At 55.8% G+C, this 21,045-nt stretch overlaps 1 long non-coding RNA gene and 6 other non-coding genes across 7 annotated transcripts; 3 read left to right on the top strand and 4 right to left on the bottom strand.

Moving 5' to 3' along the window:
- Positions 1-208: 208 nt before the first annotated feature.
- Positions 209-281, top strand: TRNAR-ACG (transfer RNA arginine (anticodon ACG)). Its single transcript has one exon. It is a non-coding gene; the product is annotated as a tRNA-Arg (tRNA).
- A 1,195-nt stretch (positions 282-1,476) lies between these two features.
- On the top strand, positions 1,477-1,548 carry TRNAW-CCA (transfer RNA tryptophan (anticodon CCA)). Its single transcript has one exon. It is a non-coding gene; the product is annotated as a tRNA-Trp (tRNA).
- Positions 1,549-3,454: 1,906 nt separating this feature from the next.
- Positions 3,455-3,527, bottom strand: TRNAR-ACG (transfer RNA arginine (anticodon ACG)). Its single transcript has one exon. It is a non-coding gene; the product is annotated as a tRNA-Arg (tRNA).
- Positions 3,528-7,194: 3,667 nt separating this feature from the next.
- TRNAW-CCA (transfer RNA tryptophan (anticodon CCA)) lies at positions 7,195-7,266 on the top strand. Its single transcript has one exon. It is a non-coding gene; the product is annotated as a tRNA-Trp (tRNA).
- Positions 7,267-8,403: 1,137 nt separating this feature from the next.
- On the bottom strand, positions 8,404-8,475 carry TRNAW-CCA (transfer RNA tryptophan (anticodon CCA)). Its single transcript has one exon. It is a non-coding gene; the product is annotated as a tRNA-Trp (tRNA).
- A 1,195-nt stretch (positions 8,476-9,670) lies between these two features.
- Positions 9,671-9,743, bottom strand: TRNAR-ACG (transfer RNA arginine (anticodon ACG)). Its single transcript has one exon. It is a non-coding gene; the product is annotated as a tRNA-Arg (tRNA).
- A 7,838-nt stretch (positions 9,744-17,581) lies between these two features.
- On the bottom strand, positions 17,582-19,818 carry LOC135327778 (uncharacterized). Its single transcript, XR_010388153.1, has 2 exons — positions 19,509-19,818; positions 17,582-19,246 (listed from the first exon to the last, which is right to left on the bottom strand). It is a non-coding gene; the product is annotated as an uncharacterized LOC135327778 (long non-coding RNA).
- Positions 19,819-21,045: the final 1,227 nt, after the last annotated feature.

Raw genomic sequence — 21,045 nt, 5'->3', positions numbered from 1 at the left:
CAGCCCCAACCCTGTGCTGGCCAGGAATCACAGCTGCAGAGCAGGGAAGACGTCCCTCTGATGCCACAGTGAGATGCGGGGCTGTGGGCTGTGGTGGATTTGTGCAGAAGGGACAAGGAGGAAAAACCACCTTCCCCCACCGTCACTACCAACCTTCCCCGACAGCCCCTTGAAAGCCCCCCCGGGGCACCAGCCTTCCCAGGGGTTGGGGCCAGTGGCGCAATGGACAACGCGCCTGACTACGGATCAGGAGACTGCAGGTTCGACTCCTGCCTGGCTCGGCCTTTTCCTTATTCCAGCCCGGGCTGTGCTGGGCAGCACAGTGACGGTGCCCTGGTTTCTCCCAACCTTCTAGCAGAGACCTATGTACTGGTTGCGGATGAGGCGGCTTTGGCTGCAGGGAGCATTGTCAGGGTGGAGCTGAAAATCCTCAGAGAAGTGGGGAAGATGAGTAGCAGAACGACTCCCCAGGGCTTGAGGAGGAGAAGAGCTGGGCTTAGTCGAGGGGCAACGGCAGAGGGCTGATTTGGCTAAACAGGGAGCTCTTGTCTGTGCCCCAGCACAAAAAGGGTAGGCCACCATGCAGAAAGCAGGTCGCCCCACCACCACTGCTGTAGACAGAAACAGGGTGAGCCACCCAGGAACGGAGCCGAGCCGGCACCCTCCTGATCTGTAGTCAGATTTGTTGGTTCTTGCACCAGCGGCCTTGGCCCCCAAACAGCCTGGCACCCCCAGCAGCACGGGGTTCCTGTAACTCATCGGCATAGGCTGGAGGTGAAGGGTAGCACAGATTTACCTTTAACCACTTGACCTTGCCTGTGACTGCTTTTCCCTCTCCCCTACAACTTTGCTCCTTCTGGGTACCAACGGCTTGGGAGAAGCAGTTCCCGTAACACGTCACTACCCCGAAATAAGGCAGGACAGCAAGGGTAGGGGTGGGAAATGCAACGCACAGGCCCCCGAGGGAGACCATCCACCTGTCCCCACTGGGGTCATGGCGCACACTAGCAGTACACAGCAGAGCCATGTGGTGTCTGTCCCAGAGGAAAGAGGGTCCTGAGCATGGTGTCTCCCCTGAGGGGCAGGGGGGAGCTGCCCAACACATCCTGGGGAGAGGCCCCACTCACCTGGCAGATGCCCAGTGCCTGCCTCAGGCTGTGTGGCAGATGGGGACACTCATCCCTTTTGCACGGCCTGGCCAAGGACGCCATCATCCCCCCTTCTTCAGCTCCACCCGTGTACCCTGGGCCCGCACTGTCTCTCTGCACCTCAGCCCCATCCTGCCCTGCACATTCATCCTGCAGCCTGCACTGCACTCTGCAGCCAGAACTTGGCCACCCCCTCCTCACAGAGTGCCCCCATCCTCTCCACCTCCCACGGCCCTGCTACGAGGGCACCCCCGGGTGGTGCCCGTGCAGAGCACATCCCCAACGTCCACACAGCGGTCCATGCCTGGGTGTTGTGCCCCTCTGCCCAGACCTCGTGGCGCAAGGGCAGCGCGTCTGACTCCAGATCAGAAGGTTGTGTGTTCAAATCACACCGGGGTCAGGCTTGGGTCAACATCAGGTGCCCTTTGTATTGCCCCCATTTTGAGGGGTCCTAATCAGAGGGGAGGGCAACATAGGACTATGTAGCAGAGAGTATCTGCTGCAGACTGCCTGGTCAAGAAGACAAAGGAAATGACAGTTTCTCTTGTGGGACTGGAAGAAGCTTCACAGCTGCAGGCTCTGTAACTCATGGGGAACTGGGACTTGGATTCTCCCACAGCAATACTTGCCTGGAAGGGTAACATGGTGTGACACAGTCAGTGCAGGAGATTTCTGGAGTGGATCAATGATGGTGTTTTGGGGAAAGATAATGGCAGTAGGAGGTGGTTCCTGACGACAAGAGAAAGGCTAAAGTCAGACCCATCCTCAAGAGGGGCAGGAAGTATGATCTGTGGGGTTATAGTCCAGTACCCATATGAAGATTATGAAACAAATACTCCTGAAGGCTGTCTAAGTATCTCCTGTGCTCCAGCCCCAAACTATCTTTCAGGCACTGCATTTGGCTTGCTACAGTTTCTTATCACCTTGCAAAGCCCTGCATATAACGTAGATGAGCCCCATGGAAAAGCATAGACATCACACTTGCCCCCAGCGCTACCTGACACCTGACCCTGATGTGATTTGGGCCCCAACCTTCTGATCTGGAGTCTGACACGTTGCCCTTGTGCCATGATGTGAGAGCTGAGGGATGCAGCATGCAGTCACACTAGACCTCTGGCTTTTATGACCATGCAACCTTCCTTGAGGAATTAAGATGGCTTGGGAGCTGACAAGTTCCATCAGACAGATGGGGGCAAAAGCATCTCTACCAGCAGAATTGTTAAACTGCTAAGGAGGGCTTTAGAAATCAATAATAAGGGGAAAAATCTCAAAAAGGTGTTGAAAAATAGGGACAAAGAGAAAGCTAGACTTACTCCAGGTTGTCAATGTCTTTCTTGTACTGGGGAGCCCAATCCTGATCATCATAATCCAGCGGCAGTCTCACAAGTGGTGGATGTACTATGGATTCTCACTTCTCTTCAGCTGCTGCCTGTCTTCTTACCCATACAGCCCAGTATGCAGTTTACCTTCATGGGTGCAAGGGCACGCTGCTTACACCAGCTCAAGCTGTTGTTCCCCAGTCCACATTGTTGTTCCCCAAGTCCCCCTGTTTTCTTGACAGTCACCTCCAGGCTGTACTGCTGCATAGGATTATTCCATCCCAGATGCAGGATGTTGCATTGATCCTTGCTGAACTTCATGAGATTCCTGGCAGTGTTCTTCACCCTGCCCGGGTCTGTCTGAGTAGCAGCCTTGTCTGCCAGTGTCTCAGCTGCTTCCCTCCCCATTTGGTGTAATCCACAGCTCACAAGAGATGGGCATTGGCCACAGCTGGCAGCACAGGGCCTCTGTCCGCAGAGTATAGCGGGCCCTCAGCACTTAGGGGGCAGGGATCCAGCATGGGCGCAGACATGATCCACCAGGGAGGACCCTGGGTCAGCTGGGACTGCCACACGTGCCTCATCCTGTGCATTGAGATAAGGTGGTGGGTGGCAATGGTTGAAGCCTCCCTTTTGTGGGGCACAGAGTCCCCATCTGCTAACCGATTCTTTGCCACAGGGATTGCTGCTTGTCAGGCCCAGACCCGTGATGTTAGGGAGAGATTGCCAGGACTCATCTGGCTCCCAGACTACTCCCAGTTGGTGCACATCCTCATGGGCACCAGGGGTGCTGCAGGGGAGACTGAACTTATCATATATGACCTACGCAGGGCTGTGGGTACCAGGTGGAGATCTGCGGGTGCCAGGCGGAGATCCCAGGAGGCCAGGTGGTGTTCCTGGAAAATGGGAGGAAAGCCAGGTGGGGGCAAGCCACCAGACAAAGCAGGTCCCACAACGACCACATCCAGATTATGGACAGGAAAAGGCCGAGCCAGGCAGGAGTCGAACCTGCAGTCTCCTGATCCGTAGTCAGGCGCGTTATCCATTGCGCCACTGGCCCCCGCCCCTAGGCAGCCTGGTGCCCCAACCATACTTTCTGCACCAGCTGGGTATGTTGGGAGTGAAGGGGAAACAGGAAAATTTCTTTGCCTAGCTCCCACCCCTATCCATGACAGCCTTGTGCCTCCCCAGAACAGGGAGAGGGCAGTGTTGGTCCAGTTGGTCCCAGCACCCAAGAGGAGCAGTGCTCATACTGGTTACCCCCCCGTGAAGGAGGACAGGCAACAAGGGCTGGTAGTGGCCCCCAGCCCCTTGGCCACACTGGTGGGTTGGGAGGATGTCTTGCCTGCCCCATGGGAAGCCTGGCTGCCATTCCAGTTTAACACAGGGTTTGGGGCAGCCCTGCAGCCCCAGGGCTCTCTGGAGCTGTGAGGTGGGCTGAGCCCATGGCAGTCTGTTTTGCACTCTGCCTTTCTTCAAGATGCTGGTGGAGGGCAGCAGGCAAGCTGCGGGCAGGAGGAAGGTCTTCCCTGACTGTCTGGATGGGAATATCCCTTTTCTGTGTGGCTCCAGAACTTGTTCCCTGGGCCACCCACATGCAGGGCAATGCAAAGGCAGTGTCCTGGCCTATGTGTCAGCAATCCTAAAATCACAGCTTGTAATAATTTTGCTACTCACTTTCCTCACTTCTCTCAGGATCTTCAACCCCACCGGCTCATGTCTCAAGTACTCAAGGCTTCCCTCACATCCCTGATCAGTTCTTCCTTGTCAGTGAGTACCAGGCCTAGTGCTCTGCTTCTCCTGATCATGTCATCTAGCACCTGCATCAAGATATCATTGCTGGTGTTCTCCAGAAATCCCCTGGATTTCTTGAACCCCACCATGATACCAGCAGAATAATTAAAATCTCCTGTGATTTCCAAGGCCTGCAGCTGTGAGGCTTCCTCCTTCGGTCTGAAGAATGCTTCATCTCCTTCCTCCTCTCGATTAGGCAGGTTATGAGAGAGACATACTACATTTTCCCATGTCAGCATGTCTCCTCATCTTGACCCAGAAACTCTCAGCCAGCTTATCATTTGCCTTAGAGCAAAGCTTTGAAAATTTAAGACACACTCTGTGTCAAATGCAACACCTTGCCCTCACCTTCCTATCTTGTGCTTCCTTAACAGCCTGTATGCATCTACTGCAGCAGTGTAGTTACAAGGCGTCTCTGTGAACCCAGTAAGCTTGTAACTTGTCCATTGCACGTGGACATCTGATTCCTTCTGCTTGTTTCTGACACTGCTTGCAGTCATGTCCAGGCACTTCTGCCACATTCAGGAGAACTGTAAAAGCCACCCTATCCTGCTGTCCCCCAGGTACATCATTTTCACCTCATGTTCCTCCACTTCTTTTTGGGCTTTGGCCTCCCTCCTCCTGTGAATCTTACTTAAACCCCTCCTTGAAGGTTTAGCAGGAGAGTTGAAAAAACGCTCTTTCTCCACTTTGTCCAGAAGATCTTGTTTCTCCCCAGCCCTCCTCATTCCTCAGTCCGTTGGCCATAAAAACTTAGACTCTTCAGTGTCTGGGCACTGTCCCCCTCAGTCCTGACCCCATGGTGTAAAGGCAGCATGTCTGACTCCAGATGAGAAGGGTTATGACAAGCACGGAGGTTGCTTGGGTCTGGGTGCCTTGCCTTTGCTGCGGAATGGGATTATTTTGCCCCAGGCAGGACTTAGCACCTGTCTTCCAGCCTCTCCAGGACCTCTGAAAGGCAGTCCTACCCTCCAGGAAACTGGACTGTTCCCCAGAAGCTAAAGTGCAGGTGTCCTGCTCCTTCCCCAGCCCCAGCAGGAGCTGGCTGAACCTTTCCTTTCCTTTAGGGCTAGAGGTCACCTCAGGGCTTTTGCTCTGAGGGAAGTCTGGAGAGGTGGGAGAAATGCCAGGCAAATGCAGGCCACCATGAAGAAAGCAGTCCTGTGTCACCATCAGCAGGGCCAGGTCATGGTCAGGAAAAGGCTGACCCAGGCAGGAGTCAAACCTGCAGTCTCCTGATCCGTAGTCAGGCACGTTATCCATTGCACCACAGGCCCTGGACAATTTGACACTCAGGGGGGTTTCTGTTCACTGGATAGGGTGCATGAGAGGAGCAGGGAACAGTGGAAGAAGATTTAGTTGAAGTACAGAAAAATTTGGATTTTTATGAGATCCCTGGCAGCCATGTGGTCTAATGCCCTGCTCAAAGTAAAAGAGTCTTTGACATTAGATCGTTTTGTCACAGCCTTATCCAGTCAGTCAAGCTTTGAATATCTTTAAGGATGGGAACTGAAATGGATTTACTAAGGGCAGCTACCTGCCTGCCTTTGTGGAAAGAAGTGGATATTTATCTTGACTTTAGCAAGGTTTTAAACAGGGTATCCCAGAGTCTCCTTGTAGCCAGACTGCAGAAATATTGACCCGATGAGAGGTTAGGAAGGCAGGTGAAAACCCAGGTGAACCACCAGACCCAAGGTGTTGTGATCACCAAATGCAGCCAGTGGCTTGTTGTTAATGGAGTTTGCATGCACTGATACCAGTAACACTGCTCTTAAATGTCTTCTTTAACAATCTAAATGCTAAGATGGGATGACACACTTGGTAAATTTGTGGACGAGATCGAACAGAGAGCGTAGGCTAATACACCAGAGGGCACAGCTGCCATTCAGATTGGCCTTGTGAGGCCATGAGAAATTTAAAGAAGACCCCTGCAACTGGACAGGCCCCTAGCAACATTGCACAGAAATGGGCTATCCTGACCCCGGTGTGATTCCAACACACAACCTTCTGATCTGGAGTCAGACATGCTGCCCTTGCGCCACGAGGTCTGGGTGTGGACTGTGGCTGGAGTGGTGGGGATGTGCCTTCCATAGGGACCACCCCCAAGAGTGCCCAGGTGCCCTGATCAGGGTGATGGAGGGGATGGGTGTGTGCCCAGAGAGACGGTGCCCAAGGCCTGGGGTATCCAAGTGGAGGATGACCACCCAGGGTAGGGTGGCATGGTGGCGCAGGGGACAACATGATCCTAGGGGACCTGGGATGGAAGCTGAACTCATTGTATCCCATCTTGCCCAATGCAGTGGTCACATGTACTGCACGGAGTGGGAAGGCTGCAGCTATCCAGGCACTTATTGTTCCCACCTGCTTAGCATGACTCTTCCTCTGCCTATGGCTGGCCTGAAGTCCCCCACCAGCATCTTCAGGATGCTGTGGCAGACACTAGCAATGCCTGGTGCAACCAAGCCCTGTCTCTGGGAGAATCAGAGACCTCAGGGTAGTATGTTTCCTGTGGGGCCAGCAGAGTGCCTGTCCACCACACTCTTGGGAAGAGAGGTCACACACTGCCAGTGGGTACCCAGAGCCTGCCTCAGACTCTGCTGAGGGATGGAGCCCTCAGCCCTTCTGTGTGGCCGCGTCTGAGACACCATCCTCCCCACAGTCTCTAAGGAGACCTCAGTCTGGGATGGGTTCAGCTTCTAGCCTGATCCCCCGAGATCATGTTGCCCCCTCTGTGCCACCACCCCATCCTGCCTTGGGCATCCATCCTTCACCTGGACACACCAGGCCATGGTCACTCTCTCCCTGGGCACCCACTCATCCCCTCCATTGACCTGCTAGGGGGGCAGCAGGAGACCCCTGGGTGGTCCCCGTGTAGTGCACATCCTCACTATCCAGGCCACGGTCCATGCCTGAGTGCTGCATCCCACAACCCTGACCTCGTGGCGCAAAGGCAGCGCGTCTGACTCCAGATCAGAAGGTTGTGTGTTCGAATCACACCGGGGTCAGGCTTGGGGCAGCACTGGGGGTTACCTGTGCTTTTTCATTGTGGAGTTTTCCATTGTGGAGCTCGTCTATGTTACAGGTAGGGTTTTGCAAGATATTGAGAAACTATAGCAAGACCAAGACAAGACCTCAAAGATGGTTTGGAGCTGGAATGAATGATATGCTTAGCTAGCCTGAGAGAGTGGGATTAGTTTAGCCTACAGGATGGAAGATTAAGAAGGGATCTTAATTCTGCTTCCAGATTAGCTGTGGTGGTATCTGATGCGGGCTGGGCATTTTGCCCATTTTGCAGGACTCAGGTCTGCCATAAGGGATGGATGAACTCTTTCTTTCCCTTAGGGCAAGAAGTCATCCCAGCACCTTTGCCCTGCAGAAGGCCCAAGAGGTGGGACAATAGCCAGGAGAGGGAACGCCTTTGTGGAGAAAGCAGACCACCAACACCACAATGCAAAAATGTCAAGCCAGGCAAGAGTCAAACCTGCAGTCTCCTGATCCAGGCATGTTATCCATTGCCCCACTGTCCCCAGCCCTTGGTCAACTTAGTGGCCCTGGCAGGGTTCCCTTGTCCCTCATTCTGTCTCATCCTCTAGGCTGTTAATGAAGACATTAAACAATATAAAACCCAAAATTAGACACTGAGGATGACAGCCAGACTCTCAGCCATTAACCACCAACCTGGTGATCTAGCAAGATTTCCACTCACCTTCTGATTCACTTTATTGTCTCTGTTGCTGTAGTTTGCTACAGTGATACTGTAGGAGACCATGTCAACAGTCTTCTCAAAATCAAGATAAATGATGTTCCTTGTTCTCTCCTTGACCACTAAGGAAGTCACCTCTTCAAAGAAATCGATAGGGTTAGTAAGGAGCGATCTGCCTGTGGTAAATAAATATTCATTGTTTCCAGTCATCTTCATGTGTTTCATGCATTTGGACATGGCTTTCAGGAGTATTTGTTCCATCATCTTTGTCTGAGAACTCCAATGAGGCTGACAGGACTGTAGATCATTCTTCTTGCCCTTATTGAAGATGGGTCAGATGATGACCTTTTTCCCATGATCAGGAAACTCCCCCTATTGCCAAGATCAGGGCAGTACAAAACAGGCACAATACAAAGGGCACCTGATGTTGACCCAAGCCTGACCCCGGTGTGATTTGAACACACAACCTTCTGATCTGGAGTCAGACGCGCTGCCCTTGCGCCACGAGGTCTGGGCAGAGGGGCACAACACCCAGGCATGGACCGCTGTGTGGACGTTGGGGATGTGCTCTGCACGGGCACCACCCGGGGGTGCCCTCGTAGCAGGGCCGTGGGAGGTGGAGAGGATGGGGGCACTCTGTGAGGAGGGGGTGGCCAAGTTCTGGCTGCAGAGTGCAGTGCAGGCTGCAGGATGAATGTGCAGGGCAGGATGGGGCTGAGGTGCAGAGAGACAGTGCGGGCTCAGGGTACACGGGTGGAGCTGAAGAAGGGGGGATGATGGCGTCCTTGGCCAGGCCGTGCAAAAGGGATGAGTGTCCCCATCTGCCACACAGCCTGAGGCAGGCACTGGGCATCTGCCAGGTGAGTGGGGCCTCTCCCCAGGATGTGTTGGGCAGCTCCCCCCTGCCCCTCAGGGGAGACACCATGCTCAGGACCCTCTTTCCTCTGGGACAGACACCACATGGCTCTGCTGTGTACTGCTAGTGTGCGCCATGACCCCAGTGGGGACAGGTGGATGGTCTCCCTCGGGGGCCTGTGCGTTGCATTTCCCACCCCTACCCTTGCTGTCCTGCCTTATTTCGGGGTAGTGACGTGTTACGGGAACTGCTTCTCCCAAGCCGTTGGTACCCAGAAGGAGCAAAGTTGTAGGGGAGAGGGAAAAGCAGTCACAGGCAAGGTCAAGTGGTTAAAGGTAAATCTGTGCTACCCTTCACCTCCAGCCTATGCCGATGAGTTACAGGAACCCCGTGCTGCTGGGGGTGCCAGGCTGTTTGGGGGCCAAGGCCGCTGGTGCAAGAACCAACAAATCTGACTACAGATCAGGAGGGTGCCGGCTCGGCTCCGTTCCTGGGTGGCTCACCCTGTTTCTGTCTACAGCAGTGGTGGTGGGGCGACCTGCTTTCTGCATGGTGGCCTACCCTTTTTGTGCTGGGGCACAGACAAGAGCTCCCTGTTTAGCCAAATCAGCCCTCTGCCGTTGCCCCTCGACTAAGCCCAGCTCTTCTCCTCCTCAAGCCCTGGGGAGTCGTTCTGCTACTCATCTTCCCCACTTCTCTGAGGATTTTCAGCTCCACCCTGACAATGCTCCCTGCAGCCAAAGCCGCCTCATCCGCAACCAGTACATAGGTCTCTGCTAGAAGGTTGGGAGAAACCAGGGCACCGTCACTGTGCTGCCCAGCACAGCCCGGGCTGGAATAAGGAAAAGGCCGAGCCAGGCAGGAGTCGAACCTGCAGTCTCCTGATCCGTAGTCAGGCGCGTTGTCCATTGCGCCACTGGCCCCAACCCCTGGGAAGGCTGGTGCCCCGGGGGGGCTTTCAAGGGGCTGTCGGGGAAGGTTGGTAGTGACGGTGGGGGAAGGTGGTTTTTCCTCCTTGTCCCTTCTGCACAAATCCACCACAGCCCACAGCCCCGCATCTCACTGTGGCATCAGAGGGACGTCTTCCCTGCTCTGCAGCTGTGATTCCTGGCCAGCACAGGGTTGGGGCTGGGGCAGGACTTCTAGAGTTGTGGTGTCCAGCTGTGCGGTAGGCTGGTCTAATTACATGATCTATGCCACAATGTCTCTGTCATTGCAGATGGGCTTCCGATTCCTTCTCTTTCCGACAGTGTTTTCCGTCATGCCCAGACACTTCTCCCCCACTTAGGAGAGGTCTAAATGCCCCAAACCCCATCCTGGTGTCCCCCAGGTACTTCTTCCCTGCCCTCTGTTACTCCACTTCTTTGGGGGCTTTGGCTTCCCCCCTCCAATGACCCCCATTTAAAGTCCTCCGTACAGGCTTAGCAAGACACCTGGCAAAGGTGATCCCACTTCTTTGTTAGACGGATTCAGGATCCTCTTTCCTCTTCCCAGCATCCTTTGGCCATAAAAGCTGAAGCCCTGGGGTCATGCTTGGGCAGCACGCTGCGCCTCTGTCTCTGACCCAATGGCACAAAGGCACCACCTAAGAATCTTAAAAAGGTCATCTCCACGGATTCATGGTGGTGGGATTACAGATGGACTTGGCAATGCTCTGGGCCTGAAAGTGCAAAGGGCTTAAACTGCCATGCAGAGGCTGCCCTGTCTGACCACCCAGCCATGGCAGACCTGCGATCTGCCCATGAGTTGCTTGTCACCATCCACAAGTGTCTTGGAAGATAGAGGCAGAGGGGAAAATAGATAGCGCTTGGGTCAGCTCGCCCCATGGCTGGTCACCACAGCTCCAGAGAGCTCCAGGGCTGCCCCAAGCTCTGCACTGGGTGGGAATCGCAGCCGGGTCTCCTGCAACCCACCAGTGCAGCAGTGAAGTATGTCCTCCAATCCACCAGTGTGGCCAAAGGGCTGGGGCCACTGCCGGTCCCTGCTGACTGGCTGCCTTCGGGGGGGAGCACGCAGCAGAGCCATTGCTCCTTGCCAGGCACTGGGTCCAACAGGACCAACTCTTTGCATGCTCAAAAGCACTCGCTAACAAGGAGATGCATCCTATAACAATTACAGTCTGGTTCCACGTTGCTAATCAAAAGTGGGTCATGTCCATTCTTTGGACCCGTATTCAAAGAAACTGACACTGTCCTCCCATGTTGGCCATATGCAATTTAACTTTTTTAGCTCTAAAATAGTGTGTCTGCATCCAACCAGCCTCTTGGGAATTGTCCCTTCCCTGTGCTGACCTCTAAAATCTTCCTAGGAATTGCTTGTGTCAATGACAGCCGGCCTAAGCCAAAGCTGTGTCAGGGACAGCAGTTGATCAGCACAAACCACAAAGATAAAGTGACCAAGAATTTTTCCTTGCACTGTCTAATCTGTCAATATAGATTTAGACGTGGTGAATCCCAACAAGACAGAAGAATCTGATGAACTAAGTCAGAAAGGTCCGTTACGGTGTTTTCACTGCTCCTAGCCCTGTGCCTAAAAGCTAAGTGTGAGTCCAATTCTCATTTGTCTGACAAACCTGGGTGTGAGGGCCCCTATCCCATGTCCCAAAACCACTGGCTTGTCACTGTTGGTTTCAGCGAGCAGAGGATTTCCATCGTGGGCTGCCCCTCCAGATGTCGCTGCCTCACTGTTGTTTTATGTCCTTGGCTCAGGCAAGAACAAGCAAGCAAGGAAAGTGCCCGAAGGAGGATGGAGGGGAGGTGGGAGGACACCGCTCCTTATTGCGCTCCAGGTGCATGTAGGTGCGTCATGTGGAGACCAGTTCAGCTGGAGTCTGTTCATGCCGAACCCTATGAGTGTGTTCACACAGCCCTGATCTCTGCTGAACCAGTGGGAAGCTTTACGCCACCACTCTGCCACGGCAATTTGATTTTATGTCCCTTTGATGTCTCTGAATGGAAAGAAACTCGGGTACTTCCTTTTGCAGACCTTCCACCAGTGAACAGTACAACACGGTGCAGGTGGCCGGATGCTTTTCTGGGAGTGCTGGTGCACCAAGAGTAAACTGCAAACCAGGATGAGTCCAAGTATTTATTTTTCTCCCATAAGAGGCACTGGAGAAGGCTTCATGTCTGAGAGTAGAAGAAATCCAGGGATTAATTAAAAATTCCCAAAGAGGTCCTCTTTCTGTCTCTGAGGTGCAAAAACAGACCCAGGGAAAGAGCCTGGACATAGCTCAGTATAGCTCAGTATAGCTCAGGGTTTTATTTTTGTACTTTACAGAAGTTATTTTATTGCACACACTTTGCACACATTTCACACCATACATTTCAAGCCACCTGCGGGTGCCAGAGCTGCGCCACAATGCGATGGCAGGTGCGGCTCCATCTTCTGGCTGAAGCACCGCGTGCGGCTCTGCGAGCTCTGGGTGCTGTGCAGCGAGGAGGCAGCCGCAGCCAGGCCTGAGGAGGAGGAGGAGGAGGAGCAGGTCTTTGGCCTCAAGTGCAGCCACACCCTCATCCTCGTCTGGCCCACCAACCTCTGCGCGGTGACCTTCGGGTGAGTGTGGGCGACAGGTCCCAGGGCCCTGCGCGAGTCCCTGTCCTGCCCCACGTGGCTCAGCCCTGGCCCGGGGACTCTGCCCACGGGGGCGAGAGCTGTTTGGTAGTGCAGTGGTTGCCCCCTGGAACACTTTCCAAAGGACAGCACTGCCAGAACAGCATTCCTCCCAGGTGGGAAACGTCTGTGCACTTCTGCTCCTCCCCTAGTTACTAACTCTGGCCTAGAAGTGCACTCTCGCAGGACATTGTCCTCAGGGGTCCTTGTTTTCCTAGGGTGCCTGCTTCCACAGCAAAAGCCCCTTGTATCTGCAGGTGGCCCCTAACAAAGACCTAGCAGGCTCTTTCTCCCCACAGCACGCCCAGGGGCTCCTCAGCACGACGGTTCTGCCTGCAACAGCGCGCATGACCGGCTCGCCCAGCGCTGCTGCAGGTGTGGGGGAGGCAACCAGCAGGTCGGGGAGGGGCTGCAGTGGGCCAGGCCCCAGGGAGTCGCAGCTGCGTGTGTCCTGCCGGCAGGGCTCAGGAGGCTGTGCAGTGGGCAAGGTCCGCTTGCTTCCACGCCTGGCAGGGAGAAAGGAGGTGAGCAGGCAGCCCAGGGCTCCCTTCTGCCGGCGAGCAGGAAGCCCGGGTGGCGGCAGGCCCCAAAGTGCCCCAGCGAGCCTGAGGGCAGAGAGGGGCCCTGGGGCCAGGGCTGCAGCAGTGCACAAGGAGCCAAGCGTCGTTCTTTGGAGTGTGTTGGCAGGTATTTTGTTCCTTGAATACAGCTACAATGTGAACCCCATGCTTCCAGACTTGCTCAGCGTGCAGCAGCACCTCCAAAGGCCCTGCCAGAGCCCTCTCAGCAGCCCAGCCCAGCCCAGCGCAGCCCAGCGCAGCCCAGCACAGCCCAGCACAGCCCAGCACAGCACAGCCCAGCACAGCCCAGCACAGCCCAGCACAGCACAGCCCAGGACTGCGCACGGAGCCAAGCAGAGGCTGCAAGAGAGCTCTGCGGCCCCGGGCTGCACTGGGCAGGAGGGAGTGTGTGCTGGTGTTGGTGGGGCAGCGTGGGGGCTGTGGGTGGGAGGAAGCCCCTCCGCCCAGCTCTGAGACCTGAGCTCTCGCTCTGGTGGGGAGAGCCTGTGTACCGGGCTGCTTTGCAGGAGGAGCCCTTTGGCCCTGCTCTGTGCAAGAGCCCTTGTTCAGGTTGGTCAATGGCTGTGGTGCCAGCCTGCCTGGCTGGGGAAGGCGAGAGGTTTTGTGGGCAAAGGGGAGGCCCCGGCAGAGGCCCTATGGTGCTGCTGGGACTGCCCTCGCCCATGGGCATGGTTCAAATCAACTGGATCAGTGAGTTTTGGGAGCAAGCATCACTCTTGGCTCCAAAGAATGGTGCACAGAGGTTTATTTCCAGTGGCGCCGGGGTGACGAAGGCATGTAGCTCAGCGGGGCGCTTGTTACCAGTGCCTCTGCGCAGGCGCTGAGCTCTGTGCTTGACCAAAGTAGCTGCTCCTTGCCTGGTGGCTGCTGGGCGCTCGTCGTCTCCTTCGCAGGAGGGCGGCACATCTGCGGATGCCCTTGCGCAGTCGTCTGAAGACCCCACAAGTGCAGCCTGGGCAAAGCAGGGAGCCCAGCACCGCTCTCCAGCGGGCACCGCGTGCAGCGGGAGGGGAGGCCGTCTGCAGTGGTGGGGGCCAGAGCTGCAGGGTGGTCCAGCGTTGCAGAGGTGGGGCAGAGGAGGGCTCCCCTGCGCGTTGGCGCCTGAGCTGCGCAGGGCGCGAAAGAGGCCGCCAGGCTCTGGGAGACGGCTGCTGAGCTCCGGGCAACTCCCCGCTGCCGTTGCCCAGGCTGCCAGCAGCGCCCAGAGGCCCCTGCAGAGGCCCAGAAAAGGCGGGGTTAGTGGGGAGCCTGCAGCCTCCGCCCGGGTGCCCCCAGGTGTGGGCAGGCCTGCCCTGGGCAGGGAGAGCGGAGGCTGGAGGCAGGCTGTGGGGCAGGAGAGGGAGGGTGCCCTTGCTGCAGGTGCTGCTGGAGGGCAGAGCGGGTAAAAGCAGGGGGCCTCTGCCTGCTCGTCTCTGCCAGCGTCACAGGCAGCAGGGCAAGCAGAGGCTGAAGCGGGGCGGAAGCCTCCCGCAGGCAGGCCGGCCCTGGCCAGGCCGCTGAGCTGCCCGCCAAAGCGGGGCCCGTGCACGCTGCGCCAGGGATGGGCCCTGCCGCGGGCTCAGGCCTGTCCCTGTGCGGGCAGTGCTTGGGGCAATGGTAAGGCCGACTCCTACCTGGGGCCCGAGGCTATCCAGGACAGCCGTGGAGGCCACCGTCAGGAGCACCATGAGGAGGTTGCAGGCCGAGGGGAAGCTGGGCAGGCACAGGAGCAAAAAGCTCAGTGCCACGAGCCCGCACGCGGTCCTCAGGCTCTGAGGCTCCATGCCGCCGAAGGGAGCGCGCCTCACGTGTGCAGTCCTGTTTCAAGAGTGCAAGGCAAAACACAGCAGCCAGCTCTTAGCAGCGGTGCCCCGCCAGCCCCCCAGCCCCGGCCAGCCCAAGGGAGGTCAGCAGGAGGCCAAGTGCTGCTGAGCAAGTGCCTTCCAGCGCGGGTCCACCAGCCTCCCAGTGCCTGCCCCCCCTTCTCCGCTCTTGGGCTCACCCTTTGCACGCTGCTCCGCGCCGCTAGATTGACAGCGTCAATCCACCCGCAGGAGAAGAGCCCAAGGCCGCCAAGAGAGCACTTCTGGAAGAAGAAGGGCACAGTGGGCTCCCTCGCTCTGCCTTGCCTGGTTGCCCGCTGCGGGGGCTGCTTTCACCGCCCTTCCCCTGGGACACCCTGTCCTCAGCACCAAGCGCGCACAATCGTTGCCGGACATTGCTGGGCCTTGCTGAGGGGCTGTTTCCACGATTGTGGCACTCGGAAGGGGACATGTGGAGGGAGGGGGCGTCCAATGGCAGGCTGCAACCCAGCTGGCTGCCCAAGGATGGCGCCTGCAGGGGTTTTGGGGTGCGGAGGAGGCCGACAGAGCCAGGCCGATGGCCCCGAGAGGAGGAGAGCCTGGGGGGAGACCAAAGGAGGCAGCTCTTACCCGGCCGCCTTGCTGCTTCGTCCCCGCTCAATGCCACACTCTTCACCTGCTCACTCGCTCGCTGGCTCACAGGCAAAGTGACACCGGAGGCTGCCCCAGCCCCGCCTCCACAAAGAGCAGGGCTTGTGATGCGATGGCGACATCACTTCAGGACCCCCTGCCGGGCTGAGCTGTCCCTTGTGTCACCCAAGCACTGACCGCTGTCAGCACTGCAAGGGCAAGCCCAGGACAGCTGCGGCCAGCAGAAAGCCCGCCAAAACCGCAGCCCCGTCCCTGGCAAGCCCCTAGGAAGGCGGTGGCCTTTGCGTGGCAGTGCCAGACTCCTGTGTCCTGGCCACGCAGGCGAGCGCAGCAGTGCCGTCTGCCCGCACGCTTAGGCCAGTGCCAGCGCCCAGCACGCTCCCTGATGGCTGCGACGGGAGCGGGCCCTTTGGCTGGTGGTGCCAGGAGGGCTGGACAGGCAGCAGCCTGCGCAAGGCCTGCGTGGGAGGGCTGGGGAAGTGGCCGGGGTGTGTCACAGGGACCCTCTCAGAAATGCCTGACTCAGGGCTGGTGCCTTCCTGAAGGCCCCACACGGGGCTGCAGCTGCCTGGTGCCCAGGGGGCCCCTGTGCCTGTGCCCTGGCAGCCGCCATGCTGCCCGCTCTGCACGCAGCTGTGACCACACAGGCTCTGTGGCGGCTGCCAACTCAGCTCCTGCAGGGCCAGGCTCTGCCCCTCGGCCCGCCGCGATGCCGCAGCCCAGCTGGGCACGGGAGGCTGCAGGCCAAGGAGCCCAGCCCCAAGCCATGGGCGGCAGGGAGCAGCTCTGGGCCAGGGCAGAGGGCAGTTTGGCTGCCATGGCATCTTCACGCGAGTTGAGAGTGGCATGAGATGAGCGCTGGCTTGAGAGGCTTCCAGTGAGGCTGGGAGTGAGGGGCAGGCAGGGCAGATGCTTGCGGCAGGAGCTTGCCATGCCTCGCTGTGCCCAAGGCTGGGGGTGCAGGGCCCCAGCCCAGACAAGCCTGCCTGTGCTCAGCGGGAGGGTGGCAGCAAGGCGGCAGCATGTGCCCTCTGCCGGGCCTGCTGCTGCCAGCCCCACGCCCAAGAGCCACAGCAGAGCCAGAGGCGACAAGCCAAGGAAGGAGAAGCAGGCCGCAACCTGGGCGGAGGCTGAGGGAAGCTGAAGGAAGGGAGAGCGGGAGGCCCAGCAGCAGCCGGTGCCAGCCGATGGCTCTCAAGGCCAGAGCAGATGTCTGCACCAAGGAGATGCCATCGGCAGTGAAGAGCAAGGCCAGGGCTCCTGGGAGCTGCCACTGCGGCTGCTGCTCCTCTGTTGGGAGCACCAGTGCGGCTGGCCAGGTGCCCTGGACGCCCGCCGTTGGGGTGTTTGTGGGGCTGCGGGGAGGACATGGAGGGAGAGTGAGCTTGTGGCAGGAATGAGCGAGAGCAGGTGCCCTCCACTTGCTTCAGGTTGAGTTTTGTGAAGGACTGTCAGCCTGCTCTTCCCAAAGCTCTCCCCCTCAGTTGTGGGACAGCAGCTTCCTGCACGCTTTCCAGCACCTTCCCGGAGCTGAAGGACACTTGTCTGTGATGCTGGGGAGTGAGCGGCAGCTGCTGCTGCTGTGCTCCGCAGCTGCGCGTGGGTGCCCAGCCCCTGGGTGCTTGGTGACGCTGGCTCCTCTGGCCTGGGGCAGCTCTTCCCCTCTGCTGTCTTGCTCAGCGTGCAGCAGCACCTCCAAAGGCCCTGCCAGAGCCCTCTCAGCAGCCCAGCCCAGAACAACACAGCTCAGCCCAGCCCAGCACAGCCCAGCCCAGCCCAGCCCAGCACTGCACGCCGAGCCAAGCAGAGGCTGCAAGAGAGCTCTGCGGCCCCGGGCTGCACTGGGCAGGAGGGAGTGTGTGCTGGTGTTGGCGGGGCAGCGTGGGGGTCATGGGTGGGAGAAAGCCCAGATACATGGGCTTATAGTTATAACATACAGTTATGTCAACAGACATAAACTGAACAGTGTCTGAGTACATGCATGTTTTTGCAGTGTGTTATGCCATCTTGCAATTCTACCCATGATTTTCTTGGTGTTTGGTGCATCGGCCCCTGGAGTCAGGGTATGTATAAGAACATCACTGTGAAAGCAAGGAGACCATTTTCCAGCTCTTGCCAGAGAACCAAGTGGGCATATCTAGTCCTTGGTCTTCGTTCAGTCCCATTACCAGATTTCACTTCCATTTCAGACAGAGCAATTTCCATTCCCACACCATTATATTCATAGCCACCCTGCCTTCCTGCCCATGCTCCTCGCCAAAACACAGGGAAACTTTGGTGCACTTGGGTGAGCTTCTCTCTGTCTTACCCCTGTGCTCATTGCTGCATGTCTTCATTGGCCCGTATTCTCTTTTCATGAATACGGCTGAAAAAAGGCCCACTGCTCTTTGTTTTCCCTTCCTTTGCAAAGCCAGACTCGGTTTGGCTTCTGACAAGTCTCTTCCTGCTTCCATGTCTTTAGCACTAAGAAAGAGCTTTCTCAGCTGGTTAAATCTTTCTTTCTGTTCCGGATTGCTCTTCTCTTCTGTTGCTGCTAAGCCACTTAATGCCTTTATGCCCTTTGCCCGTTGTTGCAATGTCTTGTTTTGTTGCTGAGACTCACTTTCCTGTCACCTTTTCAATTGTTGCACTAGCCGAAGCAGATTTGGCACCATCCCTTCACTCCAGATGTGGTAAAGACAGTGCCTGCACTTGTGCTAGAACAAGTAACAAGGTGATTTGCCCTGCAGCTTGGGCTGAAGCTTGCTGCCCTCAGCTAAGAGGCAGTCACAAATTTTGAGCAGGCTTCTAGCCTGTTGCCATGAAACTCTGCCAGCCCCAACTCCAGCGAGCAACTGTTCCCAGTGCAGGGGTGGAGTGGGCAGAGGCCTCTTCTGATGAATGTGTCCCACCACTGGAACCCCCCCGCCGCCCCGTGTTTTCCTCACAGCCCCAATCCTTGAGATGTCCTTGTGATCTTGTCTTGTCCTTGTCTCTCTCAGTGATGGCACTGTCTGGCACAGACCCCTGATACCTGCTGCTGGCTGAGGGTAAAGTAATTCCAGGGTAGGGGCAGCTTGCTGAGCAGCACCACCAAATTATGGGCAGGAGAGGACTTCACTGGGACTTGCCTGGATGCTTTCGTGTGATGTCCCTCTGCATGGGAGCTTTGTATAGCATTAAGAGGGGAAGGGGTCTGGAGAGAAGAGAAATGAAGGGAGGGGGGGACTTGAGGGCAGACATGCTTGCATGTGATGGCAGCTCCTCTCACCAATCTTGCAGATGAGAAAGGAGCAGCAACGTGGCTTCATTCCTGTTTCTCTCTCTTGCACATCAACTACCAAGCAGGGCCTGCAATTTTATTCATCTTCATGGGAATTTTTGTCATTCATTATATAACCCTGGGCAATTTTTGAGCTGGAAAACTTTTGTGGGGGACTCCCCTGGCTGGAGCAGCTTGCAGAAGGTAAATGGATCTGCAACTCCCCTTTGCCCATGGTCAGGTCCAGCCAGATAATCGGGCATGTTAAGGCAGAAACTGTTAGAAGATGATTTGTTTTGCTTTCCACATTCATATGCTGACTGCTCTTTTACAAGTTGTACTTTAACATTTTTCACTGCACACTGATGTCTTCTGGACTCTACGGGGCTGAGATTTATCCCCCTACAGCTCTTTATCTTCTACTCATCATGGAAATGAGGACGATGGGTAAGACAATGGTTCCAGCAATTCCACTAACTGTCAGTCCCAGCATGTTTCCATGGACCTGCATTGACTGACATCTCTCACCCGTAAAGAAGAAGGCTTGTGCTGATGGGCACCTGCGAAAATAAACCACAGAGAGTGGTTTAGTGGCTAGTGGATAGAGCCAGTGTAGCAGGGCTTGTGTCCTACCCTGTAGGCCCACCTACAAGTCCCACACGCGCTGTTCTGCATGGGCAGTTCCCATTAGAGAGGTTCCCATCACAGCATCCCCACCTGGTGGGGTTGGAGGCTATTTACATCCCCTGAGAAGCACCACAGAGAGGGTTTTCTGGGGGCTGCTAGTTCAAAACCAGTGAGGTGTTTTGTTCCCGCTCTTGCCTGAAAACTGAGTGGCCCCGATCTTCTTGGGGGAATCGTAGCTCTGAGTCCTTATCGCTTGTGTTACTGAGTTCAGAAGAAAATCGAGGCTGACGGGAGAGGTCAGTGGTAGCTGCAGCTTGCTTTCCCTTTCGTATTCACACAGACTGCATCACTGTGGCAAGGATTTGGGTTACACGGGTCTTGCAGATACGGAAGCCAGTCTTGAACAGGCTCAATATCCTGGGCTGCTGTCTTCCGCCGTTCTAGAATGAGGCTTTCCATGACGGAAGATTGTGCAGACTGAACAGGGACCTCAGTGTTATTGAGGTAAATTATATCTTTTAAAGAAGGAAAGAGGAGAGAAAGACATCAGATAACAGCGAGTGATATTATTGTATGCCGTATTCTTTGTGCCAGAGGGTCGCAGGCTGCTCTGTGGACTGGAGGATCCTCCTTGTCCATAAGCCCCTTAGAGGGCTCTTGCTGTGCCACAGGAAGTGATGCGTATTTACAGCAGAGGATAGGAAATAATACTGCATTTATGGTAACTAGCAAGGTAAATCAGAAGAATTCACTGCTTTGGAAAAGTGTGCTAAGTGTGGCTGCTCTCTTTGGAAAGAGACACAATGGAAAAGGCTTTTGAATGTGTTTACATGCCTCGAAATGGAGGTAGCTACTGGTTAGGGTGCTTGAAGGTGTCTAAGGAGTTAACCTTCAAGAAATCATTGCCATTTAGATTCCTCTGAACTCACAAACACATCAGTCGATATTGCCCGCCCGAAATTAAAGCAAACAAATCCTTTTAAAAGTTCTTCCTGTTAGAAGAGAAGAGCGCTTAGAGACTGGAGACCACAGTTATTTGAGTGAGCATGTGAAAAGAGAGAGATAGGAAAGAGACAGAAAAGAGCTGATCCAGTTGTTTTTGCAAGGAGAAGCTAGAGAAGAGTCTTTACCATGAAATTCTGCAAAAATCACCAAATCATCATGTTTCAGGAAGCTTCTCCTTCTCAGCTGGCTGTGGCATATGAAGCTCTTCCAGCCCAAGTTCACACTTCTATAGCAATTGCAGGAGGCATCAACCGTTCCAAGAATAGATGGTCTGTTTCATGTTGAGGTTGTGTTAGCATCTGCAAAGAGAGTAGGGGTGAGAAATGAGCGCCATAAAATCTTCCAGTCTGGAAGTCTGAGGTGACTTTTACCCCAGGTTAAACAGGCTTTATACTGCAAAATCCGGTTCAGGGCTCAGATGCCCAAACAAGTCACAGAGCACTGACAAACTATGGGTGCCAGCAGGTGCTTAGCAATGGTCTCCATGAGGACTCTTAGCCCGTGTGAAGGCTTTTAAATTCCACAGCTCTCCTTTCATTGAAGGCTAAACTAACTCAAATTACTTTAGCTGTTGTCACCAACTAAGAGCACCCTCCTGCATAAGGACACCCCCTCAGCATGGCTGAGTGCTCACATTCAGCTTTTAAGCACGGGTGGTTTAGAGTCTGATGGGTTTTGTTCATTGCTATGGTTCTATTAAAAAAAATCATACCTGGAATCTAAAACT

The sequence above is a fragment of the Dromaius novaehollandiae genome, chromosome 3, assembly GCF_036370855.1.
Source record: "Dromaius novaehollandiae isolate bDroNov1 chromosome 3, bDroNov1.hap1, whole genome shotgun sequence".
Lineage (NCBI taxonomy): Eukaryota > Metazoa > Chordata > Aves > Casuariiformes > Dromaiidae > Dromaius > Dromaius novaehollandiae.
Note: the sequence above shows the minus strand (reverse complement) of the source record. Positions and strands in the feature narration are given on the sequence as shown.